We start from the raw sequence: 17899 nt of genomic DNA, 5'->3' as shown, positions 1-17899 counted from the left end.
TTGAAGATGAAGATTTGGTGATTCCTCATAGATTTTAGGACAAGACCCCATATGTTCCTTTCTTATGTCTTCTTAGTCTTTATTTTAAGTCTTGTATGGGCTTATCCCTATGTTGTACTTTAAAGATGTTAGATGGTTATGCGACATAAGTCTATAAAGATTAGAAGTCTTCCACTTGTTATTTAATGCAACTATTTCTTCGTGTGTGAAGAAAATTTTTAATTCTTCTCTATTTTTCAATATTATATGCTATGACCAAGTAAAGACATTTAATTAAAACTCAACTATTAGTTGAACCCACTTCAAATCAATAATAATATCAGTAAATACTAACACCCATAAGCTAATTAAAACATTCAATTTTATAACGCACCCCAAGAATGGGGTTTAACGACCAGAGAGCATCCCCTAGAAGTTACAAGGAGTACTTGACCCTTCGGGGGTCTTGTACAAGACTCTTAGCTATCTTTCATTACATTGGTATGAAAGTAATGAGGAATTAAAAATTCACAAGAATATTACTAAGAAACTTTGTTTATAAAACTAAGGAACAAGTCTCATCATCACAAGCCAACTTAAAGACACAAGTCTTATACAAGTCTTAAAAGAAAGAAACGAAATAAATAAACATAGTCTATGTCCTTGAACATATGAGGACATACCAGTCTTGAGAGATTTAGCTTCCCAAGATTTTCTCCTAAGAACCTTCACTTTCCTTCCACCTATACTTATAGAAGTATAATATAGTATGGGGTTAGTACAAACATTGTACTAAGTATGAAATTATGCAAAAACATGCAGAAGAGGACATTTTAATTGAAATAAACCTTTCATGCTATTTTAGTAAAATCTTCATGAATTAAGTCACAAAACAACATATAAATCATCATTTAGAATATAAGATAAAACTTCCATAATTTAAACATAAAGTCATGCTTTACAGTAAACCCATTATCATATAGACTATTCCTATCCCAAGATTCCTAAGACTCATTACGGTAAGACATAAAGAAACCGCCCATACAATCTCTTTAATACTCACCTAAGTTATCCTTAAGACTATAAAAGATAAGCATGCGTCATTTCATTTATCAAGTCAACATTCATTACTAAGGATATTAGAGGAACATACATGCATGTAGGAACTTCACATAAAGACCATCCTCTGAGACAACCCCCAAGTTACACTTAGTGTAATGTGAATGTAGCATCCCATACTACTACTTCCACTTAGTGATCTTTAGGAATCACCTTAGATTTTTAGGCACATCACATTCATCATTCACATAACTTTCATCATACAAGACAAAATATCAACATGCTTCTTTAACATTAAACATAAAGTCACATTACTTCATTAACGTCATATAAAAAACCATTCATATATTTTCATATAACGACACTCCAAGACTCCCTCCAAATGTCTACTTGTGCAATGTTAGATAGAGTCCCATTACACCACCTACCCTAAGTAGTACACCCTTAAGAAGACTTAGTTCGTAACATTCATTTATGGGGGATAACTTTAACCAACATAGACCATGAGAGCTAGACATGGAATCCCGGTATTAACCCCTGCCGGATGAGGGATCCCCACTTCCCTAAGGTAGGGTTATACTCTTAGCGTTTACATGGATTCTCCAATAGCTACACCTATGCAGGCGCATAGTTAAGGGATAATGAGGTTGCTTCTAAGTAACCCATTCTCAAATAACAGAGCACTCATCTAAAGAGGTACATTAGATACAACATCTTTACTCACGACGTGTACCCACCCCTTTCAAATCCTCTCGATGCTAAGCATAACTACCCCAAGGAGTCTTAAAAATTCATTGACTATGTTTTAAGAGATACGTATTTAGAAACACATCTCAACTAATGAAGAGTACTTATCTCTAGAGGTTACTTTCGAATACTACATCTCAACTCATGAAGAGTATCCAATCTCCAACCTATCTTGGAAATCTCTTGGGAATAGTGAAGTTGCTATTAAACACTTCATGTCAACTCATGAAAAGTGTACACCCTAAAATCCCCTTTTTTATTACTAGAGTTCTTTAGGAATAGTAGGGAATGGTCTAGACACTTTATCTCTACTCACAAAGAGTGTGTACCCTACAATCCCCCATTTTCATTCATTAACATCATTCTTTCATTCATATAGTGTGTGTGAGTACATGTGAGAACACTCTTCACATGATCACCATATTCAAAACAATTTACTTCTGAACATGCTCATACTACATTAATCATTAATCACACTGTCATGACCCAAAGTAAACCCTAAATGACAGGGCATCCTTCAAGTCGCCACACGGGGTACTCGACCTCTCGGAGGTCTTGCACAAGCCCTTAGGAATCATTTATCGCATATATGTATATGAAAAGTAGTGCAAAATTAGAAATTTTCACAACAAATGAACAATAGTTCAAAAACTCTTTCTTAGAAATGTAGGAAAAGGCTAAGTCTCTTGTCGCCATCTTAGACACGCGAATATCTGGGGTCAAATCCCATACTTTACCATTATAGAAAATATCAAAGTATAATATAATGTCTTATAACAAGAAAAGCTTAACATGACTATGTTCTCAAATCAATTAAGGACATACCACAACTTGCTTGAAAGAATGGTAATATTCAAGCTTCACTTCCAATGACTCCTAACTTGCCACCTACACCTTTAGATATAAGAAAATGTACAGAATTAGTACATTAGAATGCACTAGGTATATTGACATGCAATTAAAACCATGCTAAAAGGGAATTTGTGTTATAATATGCTTTCATGCTCTTTCGGAAAAAACCTCATACCAAGTATAAGAATCACTTACAAGTAAACATGCATACATACTAGAAATATTCCAAGTGATCTACATCATACCGCTTTCAACACTTAGAAACCATATAAGCACATATACGTCCAAACAAAGGTCCTGAGACTCACTAAAAAAAGATATGAAGCGGCCACCCATACAACCCCTTCACACACACCTAAGTGATCCTCAATGCTTCGTAAAGTAAGATTACTCCCATTTCATCATTAGACTTCTTACCTAGAATTACTCTAAGACTAACTTAAGTAAGACATGAAGAGACCACCCATACACCCTCTTTAATCCTACCTAAGAAATCCTTAAAGCTACTCTAGATAAGTACCTTTTCGTTTACATGCATTTATTGAAGTCAATAGTTAGTCACTAGGAGACTTAAGAGAAATTTACATTCAGGATAAAATACATAATATTCTTAGAAGACCTAGGTAAACAACATACTAGCACATTCAAAGCGTACTCGTGCAATGTACCGATAACATCACGTTCAACTACCTACACTTTGTAGAACTTCTCAAATACTATAATTCATCCCACATTATGAGAATAGGCATTAACCGACATAGAACATACTAGCTAGGCATAGAATTTGAAGTCTACACTTCTCCGAGGGAGGGTTTTCTACTTGCGAAGGGTAGAACTAGGACACATCCCATTCACACACACAATTAAGGAATATCAAGGGTTTCTTTGTAATCTAGTATCAAATTAAGTAAAGCCAATCCCCAAGCATATTCTGTCGGTGCTAGCCATGTTCTCATAGAGTAAGTTCAATCACATAAGAAGCATATGAGAATGTACCATATTTTAGTCATTACCTAATCATAGTACTCCTACCAAGGATGGGTCCACTAGGGATGCCACACTATGGTTACAAGGATATCTCAATGACTTTCTTATAGATGGTTTCATGCCATTCCAGCCAACCTACCCCTAAGTCCATCATTCACACAAGAAGGATGACATTATGACTTTCAAATTAAAGGATATCATAACCTTCTTTCTAGTTTGAAGGTTCCAAGTTAATGACCCTCTTAACCATATTCAAGGTCATATTTCAATCATACATTCACATACATGACAAAGGTTATTAATCCTACTAAGTCAAAAGTTCATGTTCACATTCTTTAGGTATCATGTATAGGGACATAGGTTTACCAAAACAAGACACACATCATCATCTTTTCACAGGTACAACAACATTGTAGTAGAATATAGGGAAAACAAAGTCAAATATAAGCCACCCTACTCCTATAGAACGATCAACAAAATCTATCATGAGACTCATATAGTAAATTAGAAAGAATCATACTGCAACATCAAGTATACACATATAAAGGAATCACCATAGCCTACAATGATCTCCTATAATCAATTAGGAGACAACATGATTTCACATCATTCATACACATATACCACATAAGCCTTCACATTGATCACCTATACAAGTAATAACATGATAACATCACAATTCATAAAGTAATGCCAACAAGGCCACATTCTTCACAATTATATCACATAAGCACCGACACCACAAGTGGACCGTGCCAATCATCACAATTCAATGCCTATATTACACAATATAGAAAAGGTTAGGTCATATTACCACCATTCCATCATTAACACCCCCAATCCTTAGCCATTCCAACAAATTCAATTCACGAAGTCTCTTACCAATAGCCATACACACCAATCCAAAACAATAATCAAACCATACAATGATGCAACATAATATAATATGAAAATCATCAAACTAAGGCATCCTGTATACAATTCTAACATGATATTTACATAATTCAATAGCCCAAACTAATTTACACAAAAATTCAATACAATAAGGCCATGATCAAATCACCCATAATATAACCAAAATTAGGATTTCATGATTTGCATGGTTTCATAGGAATTTTGATCTAAAATCATTCAATTAACATCAATTATAACATAAATCGTTGATTCAAATTGTTTTAGGCAAGAACCCATGGCTAGAAGTGAAAATAGAAGAATTCATGTTTTGAGAAGTCCAAGAAAAACCTTTGAAGTTTAATTCCTTGAACAAAGAGAGTTCAAGGATGAAACTATACCTTGATTGATGATAATACAAAAAATTTATGAAGATTTGATTTAGAAATAAAGCTTCTAGCCTCAACCTTGCTTCAAGCTTCAATGGAGTTCTAGAGGATTCAATTTGGGGTCTTGGGGTTTTGATTTTGAATATTGAATTCAACTATAGGTTGTAGACTTATAAATTCACTTAAAATACCCCAAAAGACTTTAATTTACCGACCTATATATTTTTAGAAGCTACGTGAATTTCCTAAATAGCCCTTAGCTTGACCGAGAATATGCAGGAAGTTGCAAACCCTAACAACGCTTACAGGTCGACAGACAGTAGATGAAACGATGTCACCGTCCTGCAGGTTCTTGTTTGTGAGAGAGTCACAATTTGGGGTATTATCTCCCACACATAAGTGTGGATCAACGTCTGCCCATCGACGGAGCGTGCTTCGGATGACAGTGCATCTTTTGACACTCATTGGTTGGGACTGCCTTGGGCAGTTTCAAGCTCATGTTTGGGTCCTCCTCAAGGACCCTTAGGGTGGTCCTTGGGGAGTCGTTCCCGGAAGATTCAAATCAAAATAAGTACGTCTAGGTTTTAGAAACCTTTCATATCAATTTGGACTCAAACTAACACGTAAAACATGCAAAGCAACAGTAGAACACACAAGCACGTCCCAAGGCAAAACTTTCAAACATCTTGGACGTTTGACCTCAAAGCTCTTCCAAACTCAACACACTACCTCTTAATACTATAGTTAACAATTTTAAGAACATACTATTTCATGAAACACACATTAGGATCTAGTTTCACCTAGTTCATTTTTAGGGTCACATTCTTGCTTCACACACTATCATGCTTCAGTTATACATATACTTCATTTAGACATGATATCTTCAAGACACACATTAACAACTTCATAAAATACCACATTCATATCCATCAAAATCATCACTCTACTTCATATGCTATGCCTTAAATGCCATAATCACAATACACACAATTATACAAATACTTCAAGTAAACACCGCCACCAAAAGTGGACCATACCACTCAAGATCAATTCAATAAACAACTAAACAAGATAGATAAACTTACCCTCCATCTAAGACTTTACCACATTTTCTCAATATTTCACCAAAACATCATAATAAAGCATAATAAGGCATTTGGTAATCCACAATATAACATAAGAAACACAACTCTAACATTTTCTAAACATATACACTAAACCCACTCCATAAGTCAAAAGTTGATAATATGCATGAGCATGGGTTAATTGGGGTTTTTACCTTAAAATCATCAACTAACATTGAAATTATCATATTTCATTCATTAAAATATTTTCATGCAAAGACTCATGCTTAGAATTCAAAATAGAAGAAGTTGAAGTTTGAAACCCTTTTTCAAAAAGCCTTTGAAATGGATCCTTGAATGAAAGAAGGTTCAAGGATGAACTACCATACCTCAATATGAAAAAAACCACGAAATTTTTGTGAAGAAAACGTCCAAAATCTTCAATCGTAGCCATTCCTTGAGTTCAAGCTGCAATGGGGTTTTGAGAGAGTTCTTCTTGAGGGAGGGGTTTGGATTTTTGAAAATAAAGACTAAATTAGCTTCTGGGAGTAAAAAATAACTTAAAATAACATAATAAAATCGTCCACGCTTCATAAAATACTTGGGGTGAATTTACCAAAACACCTCAAGCTTGGCCGAAACACATGCAACTTTTGCAGGTGCCATATGACAGATCCAATCTAATGAACGTCGTTTGATCGATGACCTGTCCTTCTAGGCGTCAGTTGGATCAGAGGCTAATTTCTTGGGGGATAATATACCAAAACTAAGGGTGAATACACGCCCCCAAATGACGGGGCGTAATTCAATCAACTGGCCGTTGATGATGGTCGTCGATTGGGCAGTGTTTGGCAGTTTCTGCCTTAGAGTTGGGGTCCTCCTCTAAGGACCCTCATGGATCCTATATATGGTCATCTAAGTCTTAGGGTACTCACCAACCATTTTAGACACCAAAAAACTCACCAAACATGCAAAGATACACTAGAACACATGCAAGAACATTGACATCTAGTTGTCGAACGTTATGGTCATGCCTTGATGTTTAACTTCCAATCTTACCAAAATAACCTCAAACACTAAAATTCACTATTCTAACACATATTTAACTCATGAAACACAAACGAAGCTCTAGGTATACCTATTTTATTATGAGGGGTCGCTCCATGGGTTTTTAGCAAAACATCATAAAGAGCAAGAAAACATTACCAACTATGTTTTCATCATATTATGATACAATTCACAAGTCTTCAAATTCTCCAATTAAATCTAAAAAAAAAACCAACACTAAATCTTTAATCAAAAAGTGTAAAACAAATATTTAGAATGTTGAGGATAAAAAACCCAGAACTGGACAATGTGGGAACTGTTTTTCTTCTCCTGATAATTGTATTTATGCGTTCCTAGAATTTTAGCGTTGAAGTCATACATCAAATAAGTTGGGCTTCTTCATTTTTTCACCAATGCGGACAATGGTCCTTTCCATCGCTTTCTTGGCATAGCCTTTCATCACCTCTCTTTTGTGACTTTAGGCAATCAAGGTCGACATAGCCACTCCATTCAACACTTCATCGAGAGACTAATTTGCTTGCCTAATTGGTCTTACCTATGGGCTTTCCTACTCAAACTTTTGGTGAGCGGAAGGTCCACTCGGCGACTCACTGAGTGGCTTTGGCAAGTACCATACTTAGTTTTCTTCAACTTCTTCAGTTTCTTGCTCCTTTTTGCCTGGTAATGTCCTTGTCTTGATCTTTTACCGTCTTTGATGGAAATTAGAATTTTAACATTAGTTTAGAGTATACAGTAGTCATTAAAATCAGTAAAACTTTGAATATTAGGCCCTAAATAAGCTGAAATCCCTGACTCATCAACACCCCTAACTTAAACTTTTGTTTTTCGTCAAGTAAAACACAAAATCAATCAGTTCAACAGAGATAACTAAAACTAGTACTACTCAGTACTCAACATGAATGCACTTCAGGTGCAATCTACACATGAAATGTTCAATTGTGCACTAAAAGTTTCCAACTGTGACTAGTCATCATCAAATAGAAATCAAGCTCACAATGCATGCTTTGAATGCAAATTAAAGATCATAAAAAATATTTTAATGCCCTCACATCAAAATTCATGAAACTCTTTCTTGAAGATCAAAATCAGACATCATATGGTTTATAACTTGAAAACAGGTAAATTACGCGATTTCATGGGTAAATCATCATGTATCATCAATTCATGCAAATGAGATCATAATTCAATCATTTTACAATAATGAAAGGAATCCATGCTAATTGAAGAAAACCCTAACTCAATTGAGGAATTCTACCATTTGAAATATAGTAATTTGAGAACTCCATGGATGGACAAATCCATCTACGAAAACTATCATATGTTGACTCCGATTTCTACTGTCCAATGGAGGAATTTGAACCTTTGCTTGAAACCCTATATGAATCCCCTTCATTCTTCTTTTTATTGAGGAATTTTGTTTTCTTTTGGGAGTTTGGAAGAATGAAATAAATGGGTTAATTTGGGGGTTGAAAAAGCTTATATAGGGGACCTAAACACAAGTAAACCGATATAGTATAGTAATTAATTAATTAATTAGGAAAATACCCAACTACCCTTAAGCTCAACTTCTAGCAGTGACCCATGAGACTCCATTAATGGACCGTGGCTAAGGTGAAGGAACGTTTTTCATGACCCTCGATGGTGGTAAAAACCCTGACTTTGGGGCTTCCAACCACAAACCCCCAACTACAAACCATGGTCTGACCAACGATCGTTTATCAGGCCATGGCTATGGACCCCCAGACCAGCTGCAGGCATACCATCTATAGACCACACCTACAGTCAGTGGTCCATTCAACGGGCCGTGGGCGGCTGACATGTTTTGGCACTTGCAACATCTGGAAAGCTTCTATTCGTTCCTTTTTGAATATGAGGTATTACAATATGTTACCCTTGGGACCATTCGTCCTTGACTGTGATTTAAATTGTCTCTAAATGAGTAGGAGAGTAACTAAAAATCCAACCTAGAATGCAAAGCATACAACCAAGGAGGAGTTATCGACTCCAAGCTAGAACCTTTTCAAATAATCTTAAGAGCGGTAGAACTAACTCTATCAGCCCATTATGCTTTCAATGCACAAAAGCAAGGAAGAAACATGAACTCTAAGCTAATATACTCAAATGCATTATAATGAAGTAGGAACCACATTATCACCCCAATATACATGAATTCTCAAAATTATTCATGTTCAATGAGGAACTACCTTGCCCAAGCTAAAAGCATGCGCAACACAATCTTATGTAGGTCCTATGAAATTCAATCTCAAAATGTATATATAAAGCATGTTCATTAATTCATCTCATGAAGTCAATAGGAAACTCATACTCAATGCATAAGAACATGAGGAAAAATTAATCATGTAAACTTATTTTCTTTCAAAATTCAAATTTTCATGAACATGCATAACATAAGGAAATCATCGAAATGCATAACTCCCAAAACAAGGACTTACCCAAGAGGATCTCATTAACTCAATATAGAATAGGAATAGTTGGAAAAGATGAGGATATCTAAAAATCATGGGACCTCGGCCTCCATGTAGCACCCTCAACTAGTTGATTCCTCCACAATACTTTCACGGAAGCTATTTCTTTGTTTCTCAATTCTTAACTTGGTGGTCCAAAATCTCAACCGAAACTTCCTCATAAAATAGACTCTCATAAACTCCCAACCCTTCTAGGGAAACTATGATCTCCAACACACTTTTTAAGCATAGATTCATGGAAAAGGGGATGCACTATTTCCAACTTATTTGGAAAATTAACTCATAAGCAACCTTACTCACACGCCTCAATATATGATATGGGCCTACATAGTGGGACTAAGTTTCCCTTCTTAACAAATTTTATTACACCCTTCATGGGTGATATTTTACAGCAAACCAAATTGTTAACTTTAAATTCTAGATCCCTTGTTCTCATACCAACATAAGACTTTTGCCAACTTTGAGTTATTTTCAACTTTTCCCTCATAAGCCGAACATTATCGGCCTATAGTACCGATTCGAGACATATTAGGGAAACTTCACCCACTTCAAACCAACTTTTTGTTTTCTTCTTCAATATGAGCAATGCTACCCATAGATAACTGACTAAGACCATCTACTGCCACCTTAGCTTTACGAGAGTGATAAATAACACTCATATGATAATCTTTCAATAACTCAAGCCTCCTTATTTTGTGCAAATTCAAATCTTTTTGAATAAACACATATTGAAATCTCTTGTTATTGGTATACACATCAACATGAACTCCGTATATATAGTGTTTCCCAAATAGTTAGGGCAAAAACGACCACCGCTAACTCAAGGTCGTGAATACTACTCATGGATTTTAAGTTGCCTTAGGGCATAGACATTAAATTTTCCATTTTTCATAAGCACACACTCTAGGATAACTCCCAAGGTATCTCAATAAACCACAAAACTATCCTCTCCTTTCGATAAGGTCAAGACCAGATCAAAAGCAAGTCTATCCTTTATCTTTTTGAAAATTTTTCTCACATGCTTCAGACAATAAGAAATTAGCCTTATTTTTTTAGTCAAACCTGTCAAAGGAGAGAAACCTTCAACAGACCTTCTATAGCAACCGTCCAAACCGAAAAGCCTTTAATGTCCTTAGGAGTTAGAGGTCTAGGACAACTCTTGACCACATCCGTATTCTTAGGATCTACCTCCATACCCTTACTCGAAACAATATGACCAAAGAAAGCTATAGACCTTAACAAAAATTCGCACTCGCTAAACTTTAGAAAAATTATTGGTCCTTATGGACTTGCAATAGGCACCTCAAATGATCAATATGCTCATTATCCCTTGTTAAATAGATCAAAATATCATCTATGAACACAATCACAAATATATCAAGGTATTGTCTAAACACTATATTCATAAAGTCCATAAATTCCGCTGGAGAATTAGTCAATCTAAACGACATTACTAGAAACTCATAGTGAGCATACAGAGTTCCAAAAGTCGTCTTAAGAATGTCCTCATACTTTACCCTCTATTGGTGATAACCTGATCAGAGATCAATCTTAGAGAAATAACTAGCTCCTTGAAGAGGATACTTATTCTTAATGGTCACCTTGTTCAACTATATATAATCAATACATATACGAAGAGACCCATTTTTCTTTCTAACAAACAAAACTGTATCACCCATAGAGAGATTATTCGATGAAACCTTACCCACCAAATCCTTAATTGTTCTTTCAACTACTTAAGTTCATCCGGATCCATACGATAAGAAGGTATAGAGATAAGTTGCATATTTGGGAGAAGGTCGATTCGAAGTCTATTTCCCTCTTGGGAGGAATATAGGGTAATTCATCGGGGAACACTTTCGGAAACTCATTGACAACGGGGACCAACTAAAGAGGAGGGGTTTCAGAATATAAATTCCTATCCCGCACTAGATGGTAAAACCAACCCTTAGAAATAATCTTATAGCTTTAAGATAAGAAACAAATTGACCCTTAGTCATAGAATTTCCCCCCTTTCACTCTAGGATAGACTCAATTGGAACTGAAACATGACTACACGAGTTATACAATCGATAGAAGCATAAAAAGAGTTCATCCCCTCCCTACCCAAGATAACATCAAAATATAACATATCAAGATCTACCAAGTCAACAAGATTAAATCTATTGGCATGAGACACTTCCTTTAGGCCCTCTTAGTAACCAGAGAATCACCCACAAGAGTAAAGACAAAAAAATGTTATAACAACACATCAAGGAGCATATAAAACCTCATAGGTACATATTGCGTCACAAAAGAAAAGGTATTACTAGGATTAAGTAAAGCATATACATCAAGTCAGAAAACATTCAACATACCAGTAACCGCATCTAGTGAACTCTCTTGTTCACCTCTAGTCTAAAGAGTATAAAATCGGTTTTGATTGGGAGCATTGAAACCCGAACCAATAAGAGTATCTTGATTTCCCTCTCTTCCATTAATCGTAAGCAATAGGAAATGCCTTATTTTGTGACCACTATTATCAAAACCATTGAAATCATCCATGTCGGCTAGACACATAAAATCATGTTTCCTTCCACACATAGTTCCATTAGACCTAGGATGAAGATCCAATACTATTACCTCCTTCAGGTTTAGGGTTATACACCCTATGGTGGTTGAACTTAGGAGTAACATAGGAGGAACCTTGACCGGAAAGTCTTTGTCAGAATCTTGGATGACTTTGTCCATCAGACCTTGCATTGGAAAAATTACTATCACCAGTATTAGCCCTTTTTTACTTCCCTAGAATTTTCCTAGAGTTTATCCTTATCAATTCATTTTGCATGTACTATAAGAAAAGAGACGTCAATATCATGAATGAGCATTGTGGTTCGACACTATTTAACCACTATTTCAGACACACCCATAACAAACTTACTCATCTTAGCCCTTGAATAGACAACCATTGATTGGGAACACTTAGATAATTGAGTGAACTTTAGAGCATATTCCATCACACTCATACTTTTTTGTTGTAGGTTGATGAACTGAAGCACCTTGACTTCTCTCATCTCTAGGGGAAAGATTCTACCAAGAAACGCGGTCTTAAACTTCTCTGAATCAAGAGGACCCTCATCTTTCGGCCTCCCTTCTTTCCATTGGTTATATAATATTCGAGGAACACTTTTCGATTGGTAAGAGTCCAACTCCGCGTTTTCCACCGGCATAACACCATGATCATAAAAACCTACTAAACTTCATTGATAAACTCTTGAGGATCTTCCTCAACTTTGGAACCATGAAACTCTGAAGGATTCATCCCTGTGAAGTCACTATAAAAATACTTAAATTGTGGGGTTTTAAAGAGGTTATATGCAACTCCCACAAATTACATTAAATAAAGGGGTTTCGTACCTGACAGAAAATAAAAATAAATAGGGAGGTTCAAACTTCCGCAATGCAAAAAAAAGAAGAAAAATCTAAGTAAATAGTGGGGGTTTAAACCCCAAATCTCAAAATACTTTATTAATTCCATAATGTAAAATGTGGCTTCTATATATTTATCGTGTACTTCTAATTCTAAAATAAAAAATAGCATATACTTTATCTTACTATACTTTTTCTCACCTCTCAATTCTCTCACCAGTACACAACTGTTGTTCTCCGTGGTTCTGCCATTTTGCCATCTGTTCGACTAGGTAAACTTCATCTACATCAACAAATTTAGAATTGTGATATCTATGTTTTAAGGTATTTTCTCACTCGTCTCACTTTTTATGATTTCCTCATCTTAATCTTCACATATTGAATCTCAGATTGGTAAGTTTTGAACAAATTACCGCTTGTATTAACTTTTGTTGTTTGTATAGATGCATGGACATATTTGGTTCATTATGGTGTACTTTTCGTGGATGTAAATTCAAAATTGTCAAATTTGAACTGCGGTAACAAGGTTTCTGGTTAAAATTGAACTTTGTGGTTAACACTAATGTTAAAATATCCTCTACTCACAATTTGAGATCTATTCTCACTTGAACATTAATTGGTGATATTATATATTTCTGTGTATGTATATGGAAAAACTTTATGATACATCAATTTCATGTAAAATTTTCTTTTCTGTGTTTGGATTCTATTATATTTGGCTGTTTGAGGATTCTGCAATTATATTTGATATATTTGATTGTTTGAGGTTTGGTGTTGAATTGGAGAAAGAGTCTGGTTAAAGTTTTTCAAATGTCTGAACTATTTTTAGTGTCTCATTCCTCTTGAAAGGATTCCGTTTATAGTGTACTACACAAAAATTTCTTCTATTTGTAATATGTGACTAAAAATCTTTTAGGTTCTGAGAAACCTGCGAGTGACTCAAAATATTTTATCCTATCACAGCACAACAATTTCTCTCTTTCTCTGTGTTTATATGATTAGGATTTGGTTTGTCAACTTTAGCTTTTGAAGTTCATTTTTCATATTCGATGACTTGATTATAATGTGAAGGAGAAACTTTCCTATTTTTGCCATGTTCTGGTATTGTTTTTTTATACAATATATATCTTCATACACCTAGCTGTAGTCAATGGTCATTACAGATATGACGGAGGTTGAAAGACCAATAAATTGTTGAATACTTCTCCTATGTATGTTAAATGATCTACATTCTTACATTTTTTTTTTTATGAAGAAGAGAGTTTTCACTGAAAAGCATCTCCCCACAAACCATGTTTGTTCTAGTGTGCATTAGATAATATGCTAATGATTAACCATGGGGAGAAGTTATTTCTAAAGTAATTTTTATCAAGTTCTGTGAAGTGTCCATTCATTCTCATAGGAGAGAGATGAAAATAAATTTAGACACAGAACTATTAAATCCCTTCAACATTTTCTAACTAGTATCCATTTCAGGCTTGTTGTGAATCTCTTATGGCTTCAATCTAATTTATGATCTATTTGACAATATTATTTAAAATAGGATCAATTAACTTTGGTATCTTCTGATTATTGAAGTTTATAGATGAAATATGGTTCTTCGTTACGAAAGAAGTCCAGTAAATATAGGAGTTACATTTTATGAATGTTACTTGATAAGAGACCTTCACATATGCTTCCATATGATTCATACCTAGTTCTTGATTTTACAAAACACGATATCACCATCAATATATCTTAAGAAGTTCTATTTACTTGACAAGAAGGTACATCTCCATCTTTATTTAGTATATTTATATTATGCACTTTCATATGAAAAGATCCATGTCTTTTATGTGCGGGTTCATGTCTGATCAGTTAATGGAACTATGGGTGAATATACTTTTAAATTTCTTGGTCCATTTTGGATGAAAAGACTTGAAGCTACCTATTTTATATTGATACACTTAAATGTGCACCTATTTTAATATAGCTTAGAAACTTTGGAACTCAAATGAAATTTATTTCGCCATTATTTTAGAGTCATATCTAATGAAAGTTTAAAACATGGTATTTTGAAATCTTAATCGTTGAACATTTGAAGTTCCCTGTCAAATCAATCTCCAAACGAACCTTTGTGTATCGATTGTTTCGTACCAAATTTTGCAGTCTACTAGACATCCCTTTCTCTATTTTTGTTACCAAGTTATTCAGTATGGTGGATCCTTTTAACAGACACAAACCTCCTATTAATGGTCCTATTTATAGGTGATCAGTTCCCATGTAGTAGATGTATCTTGGAATCTTTCTTTGTCCCTTATCTATCAAATCTTATAGTATTTGATATCTTGCATCTATTTAATTGCATTAATGGTCTTCAAGTATTGTGGAGCTTTGGAATTGCATATATTGATATGTATGATTTGAGGATAAAACATGATCTTCAAAATCCATTGGTAGTGAGCCTTTTTTTTTCTGGAGAGTGGTATGTACTTCTCGTTTTTTGTATTTTTCTTTCTTACGCAATGTTTTAAGTTTTCAGTTGTGAGATATACATGACGCTCTCCTTGCACATTAATCCCCATTGGATTAGGTTCTCGCCTTTCGTCCCCCTTGTCCTAATACTAACTTACTAAGTTGCTAAATGATTTGAACCCCCTTTGCATTAGGTTCTCGCCTTTCGGCCCCCTTCTCCCTAGTTAATGATTGAAACCTGAGAGTGTTGTTTCTTGATTTCTTTATGTCAGACCTGAAATTTTAGTCACAGTACGGTGAAAAAAACCTCTTCCAGAAATGCAAGGTAAGGCTGCGTACATTATGCCTTCGTTATTCAACCTTTTCCTGGTGTAGTTTCTGCCATGCATGACCTGTAAAAATAACCTTTTTTCAAAATGCAAGATAAGGTTGCATACAATAGAATCTTGTAGTTCGACACTTTCCTGGATACCGCCATAGATGTAACTTAGTGCATGGGGTTGGTGTTGAGGTAACTTCTGAGCACTTCCATTATTCTACCGGTACCTAAATCTTTTTACGTTTAAATGTATTGGGTAGCTTTTCGTTCAGCCCTTAGTCTGTTTGGAGAAATGACATAGATTTTATGTTTGACTTGCTTGGATCTGAGTTGTGGTTTCCTATGGTCTTCGTTCTAGCTTTATCCATGTTATATACGCCCTTAGGTGTGGTATTAGAACTGAATCTATAGATTTCAAATGTAAAATGATTTATTTAAGGTCTTCTATCTAATTCTAGGATTAGAGGGACTATTGGTGATGTGCACTATTATGATGTTTTGACGAATAAATTGTCTAGGAAAGTCTGAATTGTATTTGTGACGAGCTATATACTGATTATTGGTGATTAGTTAGAAGGTTTGAATATGTGAATAAACTCCACAGGATCATGCCCATTGGAGAACCACCCACACCAAGGGTTGCACATATTTCTACAACTAAGGGTACTATGGAAAATTTGATGTAATTTTCCCTTATAACTTACATTTTTCAATTCTTCTGAAGTTTAGATACTAGATCTGGGCCAAGATAAGAAACATATAGCGACAATTGATAAGTAGAGAGCTACGACCTGTTGTTGTTGCCTTTCATGTTATGATTTTCCTTTTTTTATTTGTTGTATTACTTTATGTGTGTTGTGACAACAAGTTTTTGAATTCGACACTACTGTGCATGTGAAATATAATGAATTTGATGTTGTTGTATACTTTTTGCTTTATGGGCTGAAAATACGATGGTTATGTATGAATTTTTGTATCATGGTATATTGCAGAAGTGAACTATGTATCATTGTGAATTTTGATATCATTGTAGATTGTAGTTCTTGATTGTTGTTTCCTTTAATGCGTTACCAGATTAATGGCACAAGTATTCTTATCGTTCTTTCCCTATTTAGCCTTTTCTTTTCTAATATAGCAATGCTTATCTGAAGTCTTCAAATGTCAAAATAGTAGGGTAATATGTCTATTTCTGAGCTGTTGAACCCTTTCTAGTTTTTTCAGAATTAACTGTTATAGAAAGTAAAAGAGCAAAGGAGTTCAGTTTCTCATTTACTAAAAATGGAAGAACAAGAAAAGGAAAAAAGTGGAATTCCTCGACAAGTATTTGCTATTCTATTCATTTAAAAATAGAAAAATACTATATACTGTTCTAGTTTATTTTTCTTTAATTCAATTATAAGTAACCTTAATTATTATGGAAATTTCTACATTTATGGAGATGATTTTTTTGTTAGTATTTTTTGGAAAACTCATAGTGTTTTCCTGAAGGTTTCTTGTATCTCTCACACCATTTGCTAGAGTTTGATTGACACTAGCTGATGTGGAAATAATGGATACAATCATTATATTGAGAAGAATAGAGTTCTTGCATTTACTTCATTGGGAAGAGCACAAGTTTTAAAAAATTTATTATTGTTGCTACTGTTTATTTTCATGAAGGTATTTTCGAAGATAATTTTTACATTTTAGTGCTTTCTGTTGTCTTGAGGATTGTACTTAAGATTTGACAACATTCGTAATGCAAAAGTTTTGTTGTTGTGGTTCAAGTTTTTGTTGTTATTCTGGCTGGGACAAGCTTTAGTGGTTATTGTTGTTATGAATGTAATAAAATTCGTATTAGTTGTAATCTAATGACATAAAAACAATAAAATGTTAAATTTGGATTAAAAAGTTCTTGATGTTACAGTCTCAGTGAAAAAAATAAATAGTAAACAAGTAGTTGAGGCTTATAACCCCTACAAAGTGAAAAAAAACCGCCACAAATTTGTTGTGGCAATTATTAAAGAACCCCTGAAATCAAGTTGTGACAAACCAAATAACAGTAGTTTTAGGAACCCCCCATAACAACAAATTCTAGGGATTTCCACCCTTACTCTTGAAGCCACCGAATTCACATATGAGCTTGCGGAAACCAAACCTCTCTATTGGATTGGGTCGTCACGATTTTAATCAACACTTGAAAAGCATCCCTAAACT

The 17899-nt window shown here is 34.6% G+C and overlaps 1 long non-coding RNA gene across 1 annotated transcript; it reads left to right on the top strand.

The window, feature by feature from the left end:
• The first annotated feature begins 13070 nt into the window (after positions 1-13070).
• Positions 13071-17469, top strand: LOC107020821. The gene is made up of 2 exons (XR_003578527.1): positions 13071-13254; positions 16308-17469. It is a non-coding gene; the product is annotated as an uncharacterized LOC107020821 (long non-coding RNA).
• The last annotated feature ends 430 nt before the right edge of the window (positions 17470-17899 follow it).

Source organism: Solanum pennellii, chromosome 5 (genome assembly GCF_001406875.1).
Source record: "Solanum pennellii chromosome 5, SPENNV200".
Classification (NCBI taxonomy): domain Eukaryota; kingdom Viridiplantae; phylum Streptophyta; class Magnoliopsida; order Solanales; family Solanaceae; genus Solanum; species Solanum pennellii.
Note: the sequence above shows the minus strand (reverse complement) of the source record. Positions and strands in the feature narration are given on the sequence as shown.